At 36.3% G+C, this 17,049-nt stretch overlaps 2 long non-coding RNA genes across 2 annotated transcripts in view; one reads left to right on the top strand and one right to left on the bottom strand.

Moving 5' to 3' along the window:
* LOC136874393 (uncharacterized) overlaps nt 1–1,768 on the top strand; it is a 44,065-nt gene extending 42,297 nt beyond the window's left edge. The window contains exon 5 of the long non-coding RNA XR_010860259.2: nt 1,510–1,768. This is a non-coding gene — a long non-coding RNA (uncharacterized lncRNA). The remainder of the gene's footprint in view (nt 1–1,509) is intronic.
* A 6,440-nt stretch (nt 1,769–8,208) lies between these two features.
* The window catches only part of LOC136874394 (uncharacterized), a 39,608-nt gene continuing 30,767 nt past the window's right edge, over nt 8,209–17,049 (bottom strand). Inside the window, exon 4 of the long non-coding RNA XR_010860260.2 lies at nt 8,209–9,049. This is a non-coding gene — a long non-coding RNA (uncharacterized lncRNA). The remainder of the gene's footprint in view (nt 9,050–17,049) is intronic.

The following is a 17,049-nucleotide window of genomic DNA, read 5'->3' on the forward strand; positions in this document are numbered from 1 at the left end:
ATAGACCAGTCTTCTTAGCAACTTCTCTGAGGATTTTGATTTGTCTCCCAGCTGATTCAACATAATTTGCAAGGATTGCTAGATCATCTGCAAAGGCTGTGTGTGTTACTATGGTGTCTGTTTTACTGTACATATTTCAGACTTTTTAGGGATGAGAAATGAAACAGATGAACATTTTACAGAAAATACAATTCCAGTAGTTAGTCATTCTTGAAATGATTCCTGTACAACATTGAATTCAGACTCACTTTCCTTACAACACTGACAAGTAGGGACGGGAATTATTCGTCATTGAGAGTTCTGAGGCCAGCAGTCAAAATATAGAGTGAAATTGAAGAGCACCAGGCTCTATGTGCATGTGGAAGTCACAGTATATTCAATACGGGACTCAAACACATCTTTAAAAAAAAAAATTTTTTTTTTTAGAATTCTGTGCGTACACAGTACCATATATGTTGTGGATCTTCTTTGCTAATGTCGGTATCAGCATTACTTATTTGCAAAGAGAAACCAAGTATAACAAAACCCAGTTTAGGGGCTCTTTGAAAACAGACAAAATATTATCTGCAATTAAACACCATGTGGCATGAAGTAGAATGGAACATCGTTCAAGCTACAAATGCAGTTTGCAAAGCAGAAGGCCTACTGGCCGTTGGTTGACTGCTTTACAATATTTCATCATGTTAAACATATTTTTGCTTTTGAAACTAATACACCAGGAATAGCATGTTCATACTTTTCATTTGGTAGCCATCTACGTGCATTGAAAACATTAGATTCAATGTAATGAACGATGGATCTTCCCGTCGACCATAAAGCAAAAGCTCAAAATGGACAGATTCTGTGAGCTGCCTCAAGGGTTGACTGGAGTAAATCAGTCCTCCTACAACCTTTCTTCTCCCTTGCACATACGTCTCTGCAATTTGCTCATTTGCAGTGAATGGGGACTGTCCACCTCCTGATTCATTCCATTGAACAAAATTACAGATCTTGAGAATCTCACAGCATGTATCTTACCAGTGAGAAGTTCCCATTGCTATTTGCAAGTAATTAATGTGCTGGCCGATATTTGGTTGTATACAGTTTTCTTTTGTTAAACACCAACTAAATTTATTTTGCCCTGTGTTAATGGTGATGTACCTTTTTAATTTCTTTCTACATTGAGCAATTGTATGCAGTAACTGGAGATGGGATTTGTAGTAAAACGGTTGAAGTGTGTCAATAAAATGGCATTATCAAGGTTTTGGAAAGAAAAAAATCATGTAGGAAAGATAACAATGAGCAATTATAATGCAGTTGTGACTAGTTACAGGAGATGGGCTTCAGTGCTTTCTTTATGAAAAAAAAACTAAGTCCAAAATGTAAACAATGTGAGTTGAATTTTTGGCTGATGGAAATGTTAGTCTTAATCCCATCTCATTGCATTATAATTGCTTTCTGTTAACTTTCCTACATTTAAAGCAGATACCTGTTTAATTACTTTTGTATTTGTTTTTTCTTTTTGGACAGGAAACTCTTTGATTCATAGAAGTTTCAATGCTGGGGCTGGACACTTGAAATGAGGTGTTGGACTTAGGTGATATTTTTAAGCATGTTTTTCAGCAAAATTTCACAATTTTTCTAATATTTTGAGAATTTTTTGTTGATTTAAGGAATTTTCTAATTAAATTTATTGTAAAGCTTTTTAATTGTTATTGTATTTTATAATTTGATTTTGTTCTGAACTGTAAAATAATAAATACTAAAAAAACTAAGTCCAAACTGTGAATAAACCTTTTAAGTACAAAATTAATTTTAAGGATTGTTTTAAATAACTATTTTTGTCAAGATAGGAATAAATACTCAGGATTATTGGAAGGTAAGATAATACACAATGATGTAATACATGTCCAGTTTATTATTTTTTCTTTTAGTCATATTACAAAGGAATACTTCACATAACATTACATTTTGCAACAGAACTTCATAAAAATAAAAAAAAGTGGTAATAAATGCCTTTAGACAAAAATTCTGGAAGCTAAATATAACCATTAAGATTTATACATAGTATTTTTACTAAATATGAAGACATTTCAATGAAAGTTCTGAAAACTCTAAAGCTGCACCTGATCATGGCACCAACATTTAGTGACCTATGCTAGCAGGAAAGAAATGAGTAGAACAGTTTGCAACCAACTGAAACCCTTCAGAGGGAATATGACAAATTCATTCTGCAAAACAAACTAACCACATACACAAGTACTATAAATTCCCAGCTAAGCTCTACCTCATCAGAAACTAGAAAACTGAACTATTCCTTGGAAATGTCAAACTTAAAATTATAGCTTAGTCTGTACATACTGAGAAAGAAAAACTGAAAGGAAAACTTTATGTTAAAATACACAAGGTAGGGTTTTAAAATTTACTAAAAATATCTTAGCTGCTTAATCACAAACATTAGTTTCAATAGAGAATAACATTTAGCCAAAAGGAAGCTTTAACAGTTCATGAACAATCCTGCCCAAGACCAGTCAAAGCAGTACATAACTTTCCTTTATCAGCAATAAAATCAACCCAAAAAGAAACTGCCTGAAAATTTCATGAGGCCTGCAATCACAAAAGCAATTAACATTTCTTGGCTAGTTAGTACATGAACTCTTCCATTGATAGTTCTTATATGCTTTTGATGGAGAATAGAAGCCCATATCTTTTCCTGGAAAGAGAAGAAAAACCTTTTTAAGTTTTATGATATTAAGGCATTATAAATATCTTACATTAAGAAGTATTAAGAAAAATACCAACAAACATTTGTGCATCCAATTCAGTAAGGAATGTACACTAGTCCACAAAAATGGGCCAGCAGCATATATAATTTCATATATTCTCAAAACAAAGATATTCCTAAACTGGTTAGCAGCTGGTTAAAAAAATGAAGCTTTGAATCCTGCTACATACATTCATCCCATTTCAAAGAGTATGTTAAAGAAAATCAACAGTGGCCAGTTTTTGTTCACTCTCATATACAGTACTAAAAGTAATGGCCCATCTCATCACAAAAATTAGTCCCATACATGTTACAAGGTAGCATATGAATATGCTATCCAGCATTTTAGAAAGGTTAAAATTAGGCAACTTGGCTCAAAAAGGAATAGTCATCTTTATCCAAAAAATCTCCTTAGCCTAGGCATCTGAAGTCTTTCACATAGCACACAGGTTTGAACCAAACTTGGTCTATTTTAGAGTTGCAAGTAATGTGGCTGTCCTTTTAGTAAAAAAAAAAAAAGGAAGGTTAAGTATTTTTGCCTAATCACCCCTCGACTTTCCAAATGCTTTGGATTCTTCACAGCATGAAGTCCACCTAGTCACAGAAATTATTCTGGGAGAATCTTTCCTGGTCCTAAGAACTTCATCCCACAAGTCTGTTCCTTAGTGGGTTGTCTGTGCAGATTCTGAGCCTCCTTTGTTTTGACCTCTCCTATACATTCTGTGACAAAGTCATCAAAGTAGATCTGAAACAAATTTCAGGCCACCTCCAAAACACAAGAACCACTTTGGTTGGTGCACCTGACAGTTACCCTGCTGGTAAAGGAAATCCTTAGAGGTATGTTGGAAAAAAAAGCAATGTGTTCTAATATATTGATAAGCAGTGGATGCACTCAAACATGCTAATGCTATATTAAGAGATTCAGCACAACACTAGAGCACCAACCTTTAATACAATTTCACATAGCACAGGTCATATCTTGTACACAGCTCTGTTCAATTAAGTCAAGAGCTTTCTCTGTGGATCAGTCACCGTCAGCCTCCAGTTCCCAAGATAAGAGGTTCAAATCCAGCAGAGGTAGTCTGATTTCTGAAGGGCAGAAGAAAGGCCATTCAACACTGTTATAAGATGTCTGTACGTAAAGATCTCTGATAACATTTGGTGTTTACCCTACAAAATTTATTAAAACTCAGCTAGACACCCAAGAGGTTTATTGCACCACCTAGTAGGCTTGAAGTAAAACTTAACATGAAGCAGCCTGAGTGTCAAAATGCTTGCACATGGCAGGACTAACAATCCTGGTTGTATTTGGAGTGAACAATTGCTCTAAAGCAAACTCCAGTTTACAAGCATGATAGCACAACAGATAGAAACTATTACCCCAGGTGGTAACTCTTTGCAGAAACCCACCATCGCTGAGAAGCAATGCACACATCCCATTCAGATTCTGGGGAGGGGGTGAGATGTCATTCTGAAGAGGAGTCAGAATGCCTTGGAAACCCCAATACAGTCACAAACTAAAACCCAAATCTAATACTTTTCTGGCATACTTCAACATAAACTCTCTCAAACAAACTGGCAAAGTGAAACTGTCCAAAGCCCTCCATGAAAACAATATCTAATAGCATTGCAGGAAACCTGCTTCATGGATGAAGAAACTTTCAAATCAGATGGTTACCAGTTTTTCAAGAGCAAAACCCAAAGAAGAGTAATGAACACTCCAATCTTCGGCACAGCATTTGCAGTCAACGCCTCAATCCTTACGTCTGTCTCAAATTTTGAACCTATAAGTGATCAGTTATCCCTGTGCTGTGCAAACAACGTATACGTTGATCAATGTCCACGCTCCAACTAACGACCAAAACCAAAAGGATTCTGAGAAAACAGATTTTGGAACATCATACCAGAATCGCATAAATTCCAGAATACCATGTTAAGATCTTAACAGGCAATTTCAACCCACAACTAGGACATAAACAAAAATACAGACAAGTCACTGGGCAGTCCTCAGCTCACAAAAGGACCAACGAGAATGGAAAACGTCTTGTTGAATTATGTGGAAATCATAACCTCCAGATGATGTCCACCTACTTTTTCGACATATCCCAGGAAACATACTACATGGCAGTCACGAAACACAGCAATGAGAGAATTCCAATTAGACTATGTCGCAATATCTCAAAGGTACAGTTCCGAAATAATGAACGTCAAGAGTCAAAAAAGGAATGAACATAGATTGAGACAATATGTCTCAGCAGTGAAGTTCAGACCCATCCCTTTAAACAAGGAAAAAAAAAAAAAAAAAAACCAACATGCCCTAACCAGTTTCAACACAAAGAAACTCAGAGGAAAACAGAACGAATTCAAAGAACTCATCCAGCCAGTAGATTTGGACTAACAGTACAAAACAACAGATGGTTCACAAGCTGAAAAGAAGTAACAGGTTAAAAAAGGAAGAAACATGGCTGGTGGAACAAAAGTTGTGAACAAGCCTTGGTGGATCGTCTGCAAACTTGGAAAATGTACTACACGACCAAAAGAGAGGAAGACTGGAACATCTACAAAACCCAATGCACACAAATGGCGAAGATAATATGGAGTCAGAAACTCAAGTACAAAAAACAAATGAACAAGATTGATGAAGACTTCCAGTAAAGCAAGTCCCAAGAATATTACAGGGGTTTTAAACAGAAGATACAAGGGTACAAAGCCTCTCTCCCTCTGCTTTCAAAGCAAAGATGGAACTTCAGCAACATCAAATGAAGAATACAGTGAGGTCCTTGCTGAATACTTCAACACTTGAAAATTGTAAAAAGCCAGTTAATCCCATCAGTACCAACAAACTAACATGCCAAAACCTGCTATCATCTTCCCCAAATCGTGAACAGATCAAATGCCATATAGGGAGACTAAAAAAAAAACAAAGCCTCTGGTGAAGACTCCACGATTGCAGAACTATGGAAATACACCCTAGAAGAAGCAATAGATGTCTTGCATAAAACCATCATCGACATGGGAGAAAGAATATAAATGGTCCATTATTGGACATTGGACATTATAAATTTTGCAGATAACTCATTCCTGGTTGCCAGCATTTCACCCCAGTGTGCTAAGTTGGGCTCATCACTTGGTAAATAGCACACCCATGAAGACGCATGGCTACTGCATACCATGGAGGTCACTGTAGGCTACTTCAGGCTCCCTATGGGAATCAACATCTATATCATGGCAGAAAACATTACCAGATGACTGGAAGGTAGCTGTAATCCATCCTTCACTTAAGGAAATATCAAGGATATAAATAATTTATTATGATCATTGTTTAAAGGGGTATAACATCTAGGTCATCAGCCCCTAATGATACAAAATGAAATGACAAAAGCCCAATAACATCCACTGACCACAATTCAAAACATGAGGACAAAGAATGAATGGATGGATGAATGGATACGAATTTAAAACGATCAGTGGAACCGACCCACAGTGCCTCGCATGCACAGAAGCTGGCGTAGAACAGTATTACTGACCAAGGGAATGCTTCTATAGCACAATACTGAATTGATGCTTTTAGTCAAAAGGGGTCCAAAATACAAGTCAGCAGCCCATAGCAATGGTACTTATCGCTAGGAAAGAATCATGGTATTTGTCATGTTGCGGTACTAATCAAGAGTAGCGTAGACTCGCGGTATTCCACACATTATGGTACTACTCACAGGTAATGAAATTCACATATGTATTACAGACCTACGCTGTTTTGCACATTGCAGCACTATTTACAGGCAGCACAAACCTATGGTGTTCATCACATAAGGGTACTAACCACAGGGACTTACTATCCCATGGTGTTTCTCATATAGTGGGTACTAATCATAGGCAAGCCAAAACCATGGGTTCCCTCATCCCATGGTGTCGCTCATATAGTGCTACTAATCACAGGTACCGTAAGAGCCTTCACGCTCTCCTTTGCTACTAATCACAAACCTATTTGGTACCCAATATAGTGGTACTACGCACAAGTAAAAGCAACCCATGGTGTTCCCCGTGTGGTGGTACTAATCACAAGTAGTTTCATGGTTCTAATTTGATCATCCCTTGGTCACCTCTTATGACAGGCAGGAGATACCGTGGGTAAATTCTTTGTCTACATCCCCCACCTACAGAGGGTGATGTAAATGACTATCATGGTATCTCCTTACTCCCAGTAACATTCTATTGTTACCCATCCTAGAACTAGAACAGCAAGTTGAGCACTCTTGGGGAATACCAAGGAGGTTTTTGGAAATGCAGGTCAGCAGCAGAACAGATCCACAATCTTAAAATAAGATATATGTTGAGAGGCCTGACATAAGTGTGAACATTTGTAGACTTCAGAAAGGTATACGACTCCACTGATCGCAATGTGTTTCTTCAAACAATCTCAGAAATGGGAGTCTATGAAAAACTGCTAGCGGTAATATGAGCAACCCTCACAATACCATATCCAAAGTAAAATTCCAAGGATGCTATTCTGCACCCTTTGAAATTAGAATGGTTGTTAGGCAGGGACATTGACTATCACCCCTCTTGTTCAACTGCTTATTAAAGAAAGTTGCACAGGAGTGGCATCAGATCCTACAAGGTAGAAACTTGTTCAGACCTTTACGGATTGGGACGAAGAAGAATGGAGTCGAAATTGACTGCTTAGCTTTTGCGGTTGATACAGCAATGACAAAATTTTGGAATTGCAACAGAAATTTTTTTAATGTGCTGAAAGAGGTAGCAGAACTAACAGGCTTGCAGATATCTTTTGAAAAGATGGAAGTAACGTCAAACATCAAAGACTAACACGACCCAACTGAACAAATATGGAACAATAAACCATGCATATAAGTAAAAACCTTGGTGATTGGATCCAATCATTAACGGACTAGATACAGAGGCCCTAGCAGCCAGAGCAAGGAAAATGGCAGTAGCTTTCCAAACCATTTGGAACATAAAAGGCGCTTTTCTATAAATACCAAAATTCATCATTACAACGCTGTCGTCAATCTCTCCAGACGTCATGTCTGCATCTCTGGTTCATCTTAGTAAAGATGAGATCATGATAGAGTTATGCAACTGAGAAGAGAATGTAATAATAAATCAGATATTTGTACAATAATTTAAGTGTTACATGATAAATAGCAAACCGTAAATACCACTGCAACCAAGATCAGGAGAGCATGCTGCCACTGAGCCAAATGGACACAGCTTGAAGCCATACATGTATTTTGTCATTGGCTCCCTTTCAAACTAGAAGTTACTTTGACTACTTTTGACAAGATGCAATCTATTTAGCATTTGCTTTGATGATAGAACTTTGCATTTTACACACAGTTTTATGGATTTAATAAGATGGAATAACTATAGACTTGCAGCTATGCACAAACTTGTGAATAGTACTTTTTATCCTTGGTCATGCAGCAGCTACTTTCTGAGACTGACAATTCATGTATGCCACTACTTGCTTCTACTACTGTACATGCCCAAGTTTTAAAAATATTTTAATTAACATGCGAAGTGTGCATTCTGCTATCCCTTTCCTAATAGAACAAGTTTATTAGCAAAGTATATACTAAAACAACAAGCTAAATATTTTATTTCAAAAGAGCACAGGACAAATCAAAGTATACAAAATTTGACAGATTCATTTTTACAGTAGTCAAGTGTATGCAACCCACTTGTTCTCATGTCGGAATCATATGTTGATAAATAACACCCACAGGGACTATGCGGAAGAACTCAGACATTTTTTGCTTTCAGCTCTAGATTTCCACAATCTTGTCATGAAATCTTATTAACTCATATGACAAATACAGAATGTAGTAATATTTTTGTATGGCATAACCCTGAATGTCTTCAAGAATTACATTAGAACTCTATCCTGGAAACTAAAATCATTCAGCCTTGCCAAAGCTCAAAATACATCACAGTGGATCCATCACCTGGGATAAGCTCAAGATTTACTTTTTAATAACTTGCTCAATGTTGTATGGCGCGAGACCATTAAAATTAAACGTAGGCAGTTCCAGCAAACTAAACCATTATGTTAATGATTTCTCACTTTTTAGTTATCATAATTCATTTTCAGTTAATATAACTTGTAAGTTGTTCCTTTCTGTCAAAACATCTCAAAATGCAGAAAACCATCTTCAGGGTAATGGAGGGGTTCAAATCAACCCCCTTCCAAATGTAAGCCTAAAGTTGTGTGGCCCATACCAAGTCCAACTCTTCATTTATGTGGATTGAAGGTTCTGTATAAACACCAACTAGGAGATTTAACAGCATCTGTAAAAAAAAAAATACAAATAATTGTCACCAATATTTTTCGAACAAGTTATGAAGTATGAGAACTAAAACAGTAGAAACAAATATACTGTATCTCTTGCAACATTTCAAATTTCTTGTAAAGGGTAATCATAGCAGGTATCTTATTACAATTTGTCTCTTAGCTGGACATCCACTAACACTTCCTCTGAGCTGGTATATTAAGATTTGAGGTTCTTTCCCTTTCTATTCTGTTCTGTTTAAATTGTCCTTCAACTATCTGAAGCCTGTTTTACACAAATTTTTGTCAAATTCAAGACTTCACAAGAATTGTCAATGCTTCACAAATTTAGTCATCAAATCACAATACTTGACAAGTGTTGACAAGTCTTCAAAAGTCTTGAAAGTGAATTGGAACATGTTTTAATCAATGAAAGAATTGCCAAGTCTTTGACAAAATTGACCAATGGAATTCAAGTGTCAAGAGTATGCCATGCCACTAGGCATGCTGGGATTGCCAGGACAGGAATCAAAACTATAAAAATGACTTCATCTTTATTGTTAAGTATGAGGCACATCCCTGCCTATATATTGAGTGGACTCAATAGAGTATCACAATGAAACTGCAGCATATGAAGAGATTTCAAGAGAAAAATCTCAAGGAAGTGGACAGCTATTATGTTTATTACTATATACGGTAACCTATAAGTAAACACTCAATCATGATCGATTTATGATCTTTGTATATTATTCAATTTCTAATATGCTTTTATGGAATATAAGAATTTTTGTTGCATTGCTATTTTTATATACTTAATATGAGTAAATGCAATATAACCTCTGCAAATGATATGGCAGCAAATACATTGCAAAACTTCTGTTTTAAGATTCCTTCCAAAAGGAAGTCCATTCAGCACTCCACAATCTCTGGTAACACATTGGTGTTTATCCTAACATATTCATTAAAACTCAGCCAGATACCCAAGAGATTCAGTTAACTTTACCATCTAGTGTGCCTAAGTAAAACTGAACAATTACACTAGTGAACAAATTTCAACTTTTTGTCTGCTGCATGTACAAAAAGTGGTCATTTAAACTAAATTTAACCTCCTGAATACAAAAATGACAGTAAAATCTTTATAACAAATGTTTGTGTGAAAATTGAACTGGATTCTGGCAAAAGCTACAAAATATTTCACTATGTTGGCATATAGTTCTAATCTTTTCATTAATATACTACTAAAAGTATTCACTCGTCATAAAATGTATTGTACCAGGAACAATTAGGCATGAGGTTTGTCAAAGGGGTTTCGGGTTCTTATGGAGCGGTACAGAGAGGGGTATGCGAAATGATCGTATATTTCTTTAATAACATTTCTTTTCATTGAATTTCAAAGTTTTATTCCCTGTCATTTTTCTTGATAATGATTTCTATGCTGAAAATGGCTAGCTTTAGTTGAAGTTATCAGAAGTAAAGTATATGTCTTGCACATAGGCTTATCAAAATAAAATGATCTAAATCTTTAGAATTATTCTTAAATGAAAATAAATTTTATCTTAACCCTTTGGCACTCAGCCTATATGCAGGTGTTTGCTCAAAGACACTCAGACTAATTTTTGTGATTTTCCAAAGGAAGTTACAAAAATTCAACACGTAAAGAGTTTAATACACATTAAAATAAAATTAATCACACTAATACAGGAAACTGAGCATTTCAGAAATGAATATACTTTGGACGTATTGTTATTGGTTAAGCACAAAAAATTATTAAATTTCGAAAATAAATTAAAAATGAATTTTTAATGACAGAAAAATTAGACATTGTTGCGTCATCCTTCTTTACTCTTAGACTTGAATGAAAGAACATTTAATTCTGAATAATTTGATATCAGTATGATGTGTGTGCTGCAATTCACTCATGAAGCATTGCACAAAGTTATTCAATGTACATGTAACGGTCATCGATGTCAGGTCCTCGCGGTCTGATGCACGTTGAGCAGTTACGACCGTGTCACTTCCCACATAACGGGAATCACTTTCGGCAAAAGGTCATTACTACTGTCTAAATCATCTGAAAATTCAAGGATATCAGCCTCATTCAGCCTTGAATATAGCCTAGCCATTACGATAAAAAGATGACGCAAGCACGTGCAACAACGGAGTTATGAAAAGGAGTAAAATTGTAGTTTACGAAGTACACCAAACACACGATATATCAAAGAAATGAAATAACCTATAAACAAAACTCATAGCAAGATGATCTTCTTGTATTCATAAGCCAATCAAAACAGATCCACTCAATAACTTCAAATAACCACAACATAAACATTCACGGTCAACAGATTCCATTTGTCGAAAATAAAAATATTTTAAAGGGCTGGTGGATATATCTGTTGAGTTAAATGCAAATTCAATGCTTTAAGGTACCGTCACGATCAACTGTTACGATTTAACAGCTACGCAAATGACCAAAATCCGTAAATAAGACAGAGCCGATGTATCGGCGCCGTGAGCGTTTGCCATAACCTCTCGCGCCGATAGATCGGCGCGCTGAGTGCGAAAGGGTTAAGGTAACCAATTCTTCTGATAATGTCTCTTGAAATAAGTTCATTTATTGAAAGGAAATAAAATATTTTATCACTTGTAACATGAATTCTCTTTGATTTTATAGCACTCGAGATGCAAATCTATGCTTATAGTTTACCTAAATTTAACAGATTTGCAAAATTGTGAAAGTAGAAAATAAAGTTTGTCTTGTAAAGTTCAATCTTGAACTTTAAACAATTGCGTTAGACCTAAATGCTTCTAGTTCAAGTTTATAGTTCGTCGAGCTACCCACACCAAAATTACTGATTTTACTGTTCCACAAATGAAAAGTTAGTCTAGTGGAACTACAAAGTTTTTAAAGCACTTATATCACCTGTATTACTGGAACACTGGACTGGATTGGAGAACACTTAGTTCAGCAAACTACACATTGAATTCCCTGTAGTCTGATGTGATGTCCACCATGGTACCACATTTGATTCCCTCGTCGAACTACAATCCGATGTCCCACGTTGAACCACAATCCGATGTCCCTGTTTGACAGGTGTAGATAATGGCGATATGCACTCGTCAGGATTTATCGTATTCAAAATACACTTGTAGAACATGAAAAAGTCCAACTGACCATCTTTAACGTTGGGAGTGTCCGATTTTAATATGGCACATTATTTAGTAAAGTGCACACGAGTGGGGTATTTCATCACTGGTAGCATATTTCAAGATTCTTGTACTAGAAATCATTTGTCCGTAATACGCCTACGTCTATCGTACATAATATCACTCAGATATCACAGTCTATAGCACAGTTCAATTGTCCGTAAATCATGTCACTCAAATTACAGTCTATTGAAAGACTAGTTCATTAGGAATAATTATGAGTGTCCTTACTTGGGAATGAAATCAAATTTATGTGTCACTAGGAACGGAGTTTGTTAACAGAATTTTATTTCATAAATGTCGTTGCAAAAATCAAATTTCACTTCACGTAATTTTACAAGTGTCTGCACACAATGATAGAGTCTACTCATGAAGAATTTTAAGTTTCGTAATATTTAGAAGTATTAACACACGGCAAAGTCCATTCCATGACTACAACAGTCTACAATTCAGAGTTTGAATATGGAAGAAAGAATGCATCAATGTCTGTCACTCGCCATGAATGTATCGCCATTCCACAGTCAATGTACATGTTACAGTAAGATTGCGACCAGTCTATTTTAGAGGGCTAAGTAGTCTAATTTACTAAGAAGTGTTCTTAATTCACACGTGATTGTTAGTATTAAAAAGCTTTAAGTAACTTGTCACTGAATTTACAAGTCCATATTCAATCAAAAAATTTCTAAGTGTCGTATCACTCACTGAATTCACACAAGTCTGTTTTGAAGATCCTTCACGTACCGTACTAAGTTTTGAGTGCCGAGTATAAATTCATTCTCACCAGCCTGCATACGCTACAGCTGTGGGTGCTGAACTTTCTACTGACCCTGTCAATGCAGCTCTCCTTTTATGTCCACTAGCCAGGCTATCACCTGTGCCTTGTGGAAAATTTCATTTCTATCTCATTGAATATCTTCCAATTCCATGGGTCTATTTTCACCAAATTTGCAGGGGTTTGCATTTAAACTATGGGCTACAAGGTGATGTAGTTTTTAAATTGAAATTCCAGCAGTTTAGATTTTAGAAAATGTTCTATTAATTTCTAGATCACCACACCTTGTTCACATGTTATTACATCATCAGTGAGGTGGAACAGGTTTTATGTACTGCATGCTGAATGCTTGGCCGTGCCGTGCCGTTCCGTTGAAAAACTCCGGCCGTCCCGTTACAAATATCAGACTTAAGAATTTATGTTCCAGGTGACCAATGGTTCTTGGTACAGTATATTTCCAATTTATTAGGCCCTGAATAAAATTATTTTTTAATTTCTTGAACCAATTTAATCTCCCTAAGAAACTTTGAAATGGAGCCTAAAAGAAAGAAGATCAATATCAAACATGAACAGTACCTCTAATGGCAGCACTGAAATATGCAGCTGTAAAAAAATACCAGTTTCAATTACGACAGCTATTTTAACACTTAACGGTTTTATTTCCCTTTGCAGCATCAGTCACTTTAAATAAAAACCAACAGTAATTACCCAACATGTGCAGATCCCTCCACCTTGGTACCTCTGCTACATCTGCTAAATCTTGTGATGGAATCTCTTGTGTTCGTCACTCAGAGCTCCTAAATTCTCGGGGAAAAATCCAGGTGTGAATGTAGAACATGAATTTTTAGGGACATCCTAAATTTTGGTAACTCAACGAGTTCCTGAACTATCTGTCTGTCATTTCCTGCTTTATTATTTCTCAGGAATCCGCTCACTAATTCACAAAACTCCTTCCAAACCACTAGTCCGTTAGTGCTTAATTTTTTTTCAAAGTTTTTGTCTTGTAAAAACTGAAATTTGGGAGCCAACAAATATCCCTCCTTTTACTTTTGTAAACTGGAAACTGGCTTCTGAGGTAAACAAAAGGCTTCTCCATTCTTATCCATAGACTTAACTAATTTCTTCATAAGGCCTAATTTTACATGCAGTGGAGGTAGCAACACTGTTTGGTTTTCTAATGGAACATACTTGACATTGTGTTTCCTGGCATAAGAGTTCCCCTTAGAGGCCACTCTTACAATTTAGTGTGATCCAGTCCCTACTGTCCCACAAGCAGAGAAAGCAACTTTGTAAATCCTCCTTGTAGTCCTAGTAAAATGGCAATGACCTTTAACTCTCCACATATTTGCCAGTCATACTTGCTGTAATTAATCATATCTAATAGAACTGTCAGACATTCGTATGTTCCCTTCATTTCTACTGAATGTGCCACGGATATTGATGGTTTAGTATTTCCATTGTGGAGCAACACATCTGAGGCTTAGCTTAGTCAATAAAGAACCTCCATTCTTCTTGGAATTGTTGAAATTCTAGCTCATTAAACCATCTACATCTGTACATGCACAAAGGAAATTGTTTATAACATAGTAACTGGAAAACTGCTCCTGCTTCTTCCTAAAAAATTATTTTCTGGTCTTGCGAACAAGTAAATTCCATTGTTGCAGTCACAATCCCAGCACCTCAGCCTGATGTTTTAAGAGATTCATATCACCCACTAACTCATTTAGTCTGAGCTGACTGACAAGGGGGGTTTCATTTTCAGGTGTTGGGTTGTAATATGAATCAAAGGAAGTGGACAGTTCAGGCTCATCAACTTGTTCATTTACTGAAGTGATTCTTCTAAATGTGAAGGTGGGCTAGGAACTGTGAGCTCAGATCCATGTGGAACAGATTTTCTTACACAAGGAACATTAGGATATTCAATATTGATTTTGTTTCCTTTGAATGACCCAATTTTTGTTAGACAAAAATAACAGTCATTTACCTGGTTAGTTGGTTCACACTAAACCACTGGCACCCCGAAAGGCATAGTGTGAGTTTTGTCACCACCCATCCACTTAAGATTAGAATAACATTATGAGGCACACCAGGAGCGCACTCTTGAGCATCATGAACAAAACAGCCAAAATAACTTAAATATGCTCATTTTAAAGTTTTTGTGAGCTGCCCACACATGCAACAGAAATTGTCTGGCAAATTTGCACAAGCATGACGACTCACATTTCCTCATTGCAGAGAAAATAAAGGATCACAACAGCTACATGAAACCAAACCACTTTTCATGCACAAGATAAAACTTAAACTGAACCTAAGATGTGAATGTTTATGTAGGAACCAGACCATCTTTGTTGCTTCTTGCTGGTCTGGTGCCTAGAACACTAAAGCAATAAATCACTCATCCCTTCAACCTTAGCAAAGTCACACACATTGTAAACTAGTCTTTTATATGAAGCTCTGATTCCTAAGTACTGTAACTGAAAAGGGAAGAACAGTTTGCAAAAACTGATTTTAGAGAGCATCTGGAGCATTTATGAAGGTTCATGTTTCATTGAATTGATTTTTGCTTGTTTTTAAACATATTTTCATGATGTACAAGAAAATGGTGGGTGATGGTTTCATGTTTATATCTGTTAATCTATATAAATAAAATCTTAATGACTGTATGTCTGTACATTGACTATCTTGGTGAAATTTTCATGCAACTATCCATTTAAAGGTTAATGACTATGTGCATATTTTTTAACTTTAGTTTCCTGAAAGTCTTCATTTTATCCCCACCCTCCAAAATCAAGATTGCAACATAATCTGCCAGGCAAGCTAGAAAATTGAAATTTGGCAAAATTATACGTTTCAGCCTGTAACCAACAGAAAACTTCCAAGATCTTAAAATTTTTCACTTTTATCCTCAAAGAGTATTGAAATATCGAGGCAATTCTAATGATGGTGCAGACCTTGGTTTCGAGGTATTTCATGTCTAAATGGTAAATCCTATCATGAAACGGATGGCACAATCTCTGTTCAGATTGGTCCTATGACTGTTGTATCTATCCCTTATGTTAGATTTTCCTCTATTTCTCAATTGTAAGTAAATTTTGCACTTTGTACATGCATAATTCATACTTATAGGATAGAATCTAATTCTACATAATCATTGGCTCACAGAGTAGCCATATGTGAGCCAAATGCTATGTTTGTAGCTGTCCCATAATTATCTGAAAAGTAATGTGCTGTGAGACAGTCTTAACTCAAATTTCACCCTATTCAATGTTTCAAAATCAGTCTGACCCATGAATAGATGAAAAGAGAAAATATCATAGGACCAATCATTTAGACAGCTAAATACAGCATCTTATGGTAAAATCTGTTTTGTCGATATGGCATACCATTTAGCAGCAGTTAATCTGTAAATGAAGGCCTGCAATATTTTAAAGATGTATATACAGTTGTATGTTGATATATATTGTACCAGGAACGCCGCTACGGAAGTGAAGTTCTAAGTATGTTTATTGAACATCGCGTGAGGCGGAAGATATGCAGCCCGCCAAACTCAATGACGTACGCAGCGAGTGACATAGCCGCCTCGCGTGTCCTCTACATGACCATATATGGTCGTGTTCCAGCCTATCTGTAAAAGTCTATTTTGCGTTAAAATATTGCTATTTTGACACTGCCATCGTAAAGACCATTATAATGGACGCAACCTGTCAACATTTCAAGGAAATCCACCGTATACTTTAAGAGTTATAAGGGTAGATAATACCCATGTTCTAGATACTTCCCCACAATCGGGTATTAAAGGATGACCCGGACTACAAATTCAGTATCTGTCTCTGCAGCACGGGTGACGGGATGAGCGCTGTGAGTGCAGACCGAACCTATAGTTGGAAAAGTCTTTGAAATCCGAGTGTTGGAACTTAGTCATTTTCTTCAAGTGTCACGTTGGGACTGTCATCCAGTGACTATTGAAGGAACTTAGAATTCTCGTGAGTGTCATGACTTCTGCAAGTACCACGTTTGAACTTATATTTCGAACTTGTGCTTTCG

The sequence above is a fragment of the Anabrus simplex genome, chromosome 5 (assembly GCF_040414725.1).
Source record: "Anabrus simplex isolate iqAnaSimp1 chromosome 5, ASM4041472v1, whole genome shotgun sequence".
Taxonomy (NCBI): domain Eukaryota; kingdom Metazoa; phylum Arthropoda; class Insecta; order Orthoptera; family Tettigoniidae; genus Anabrus; species Anabrus simplex.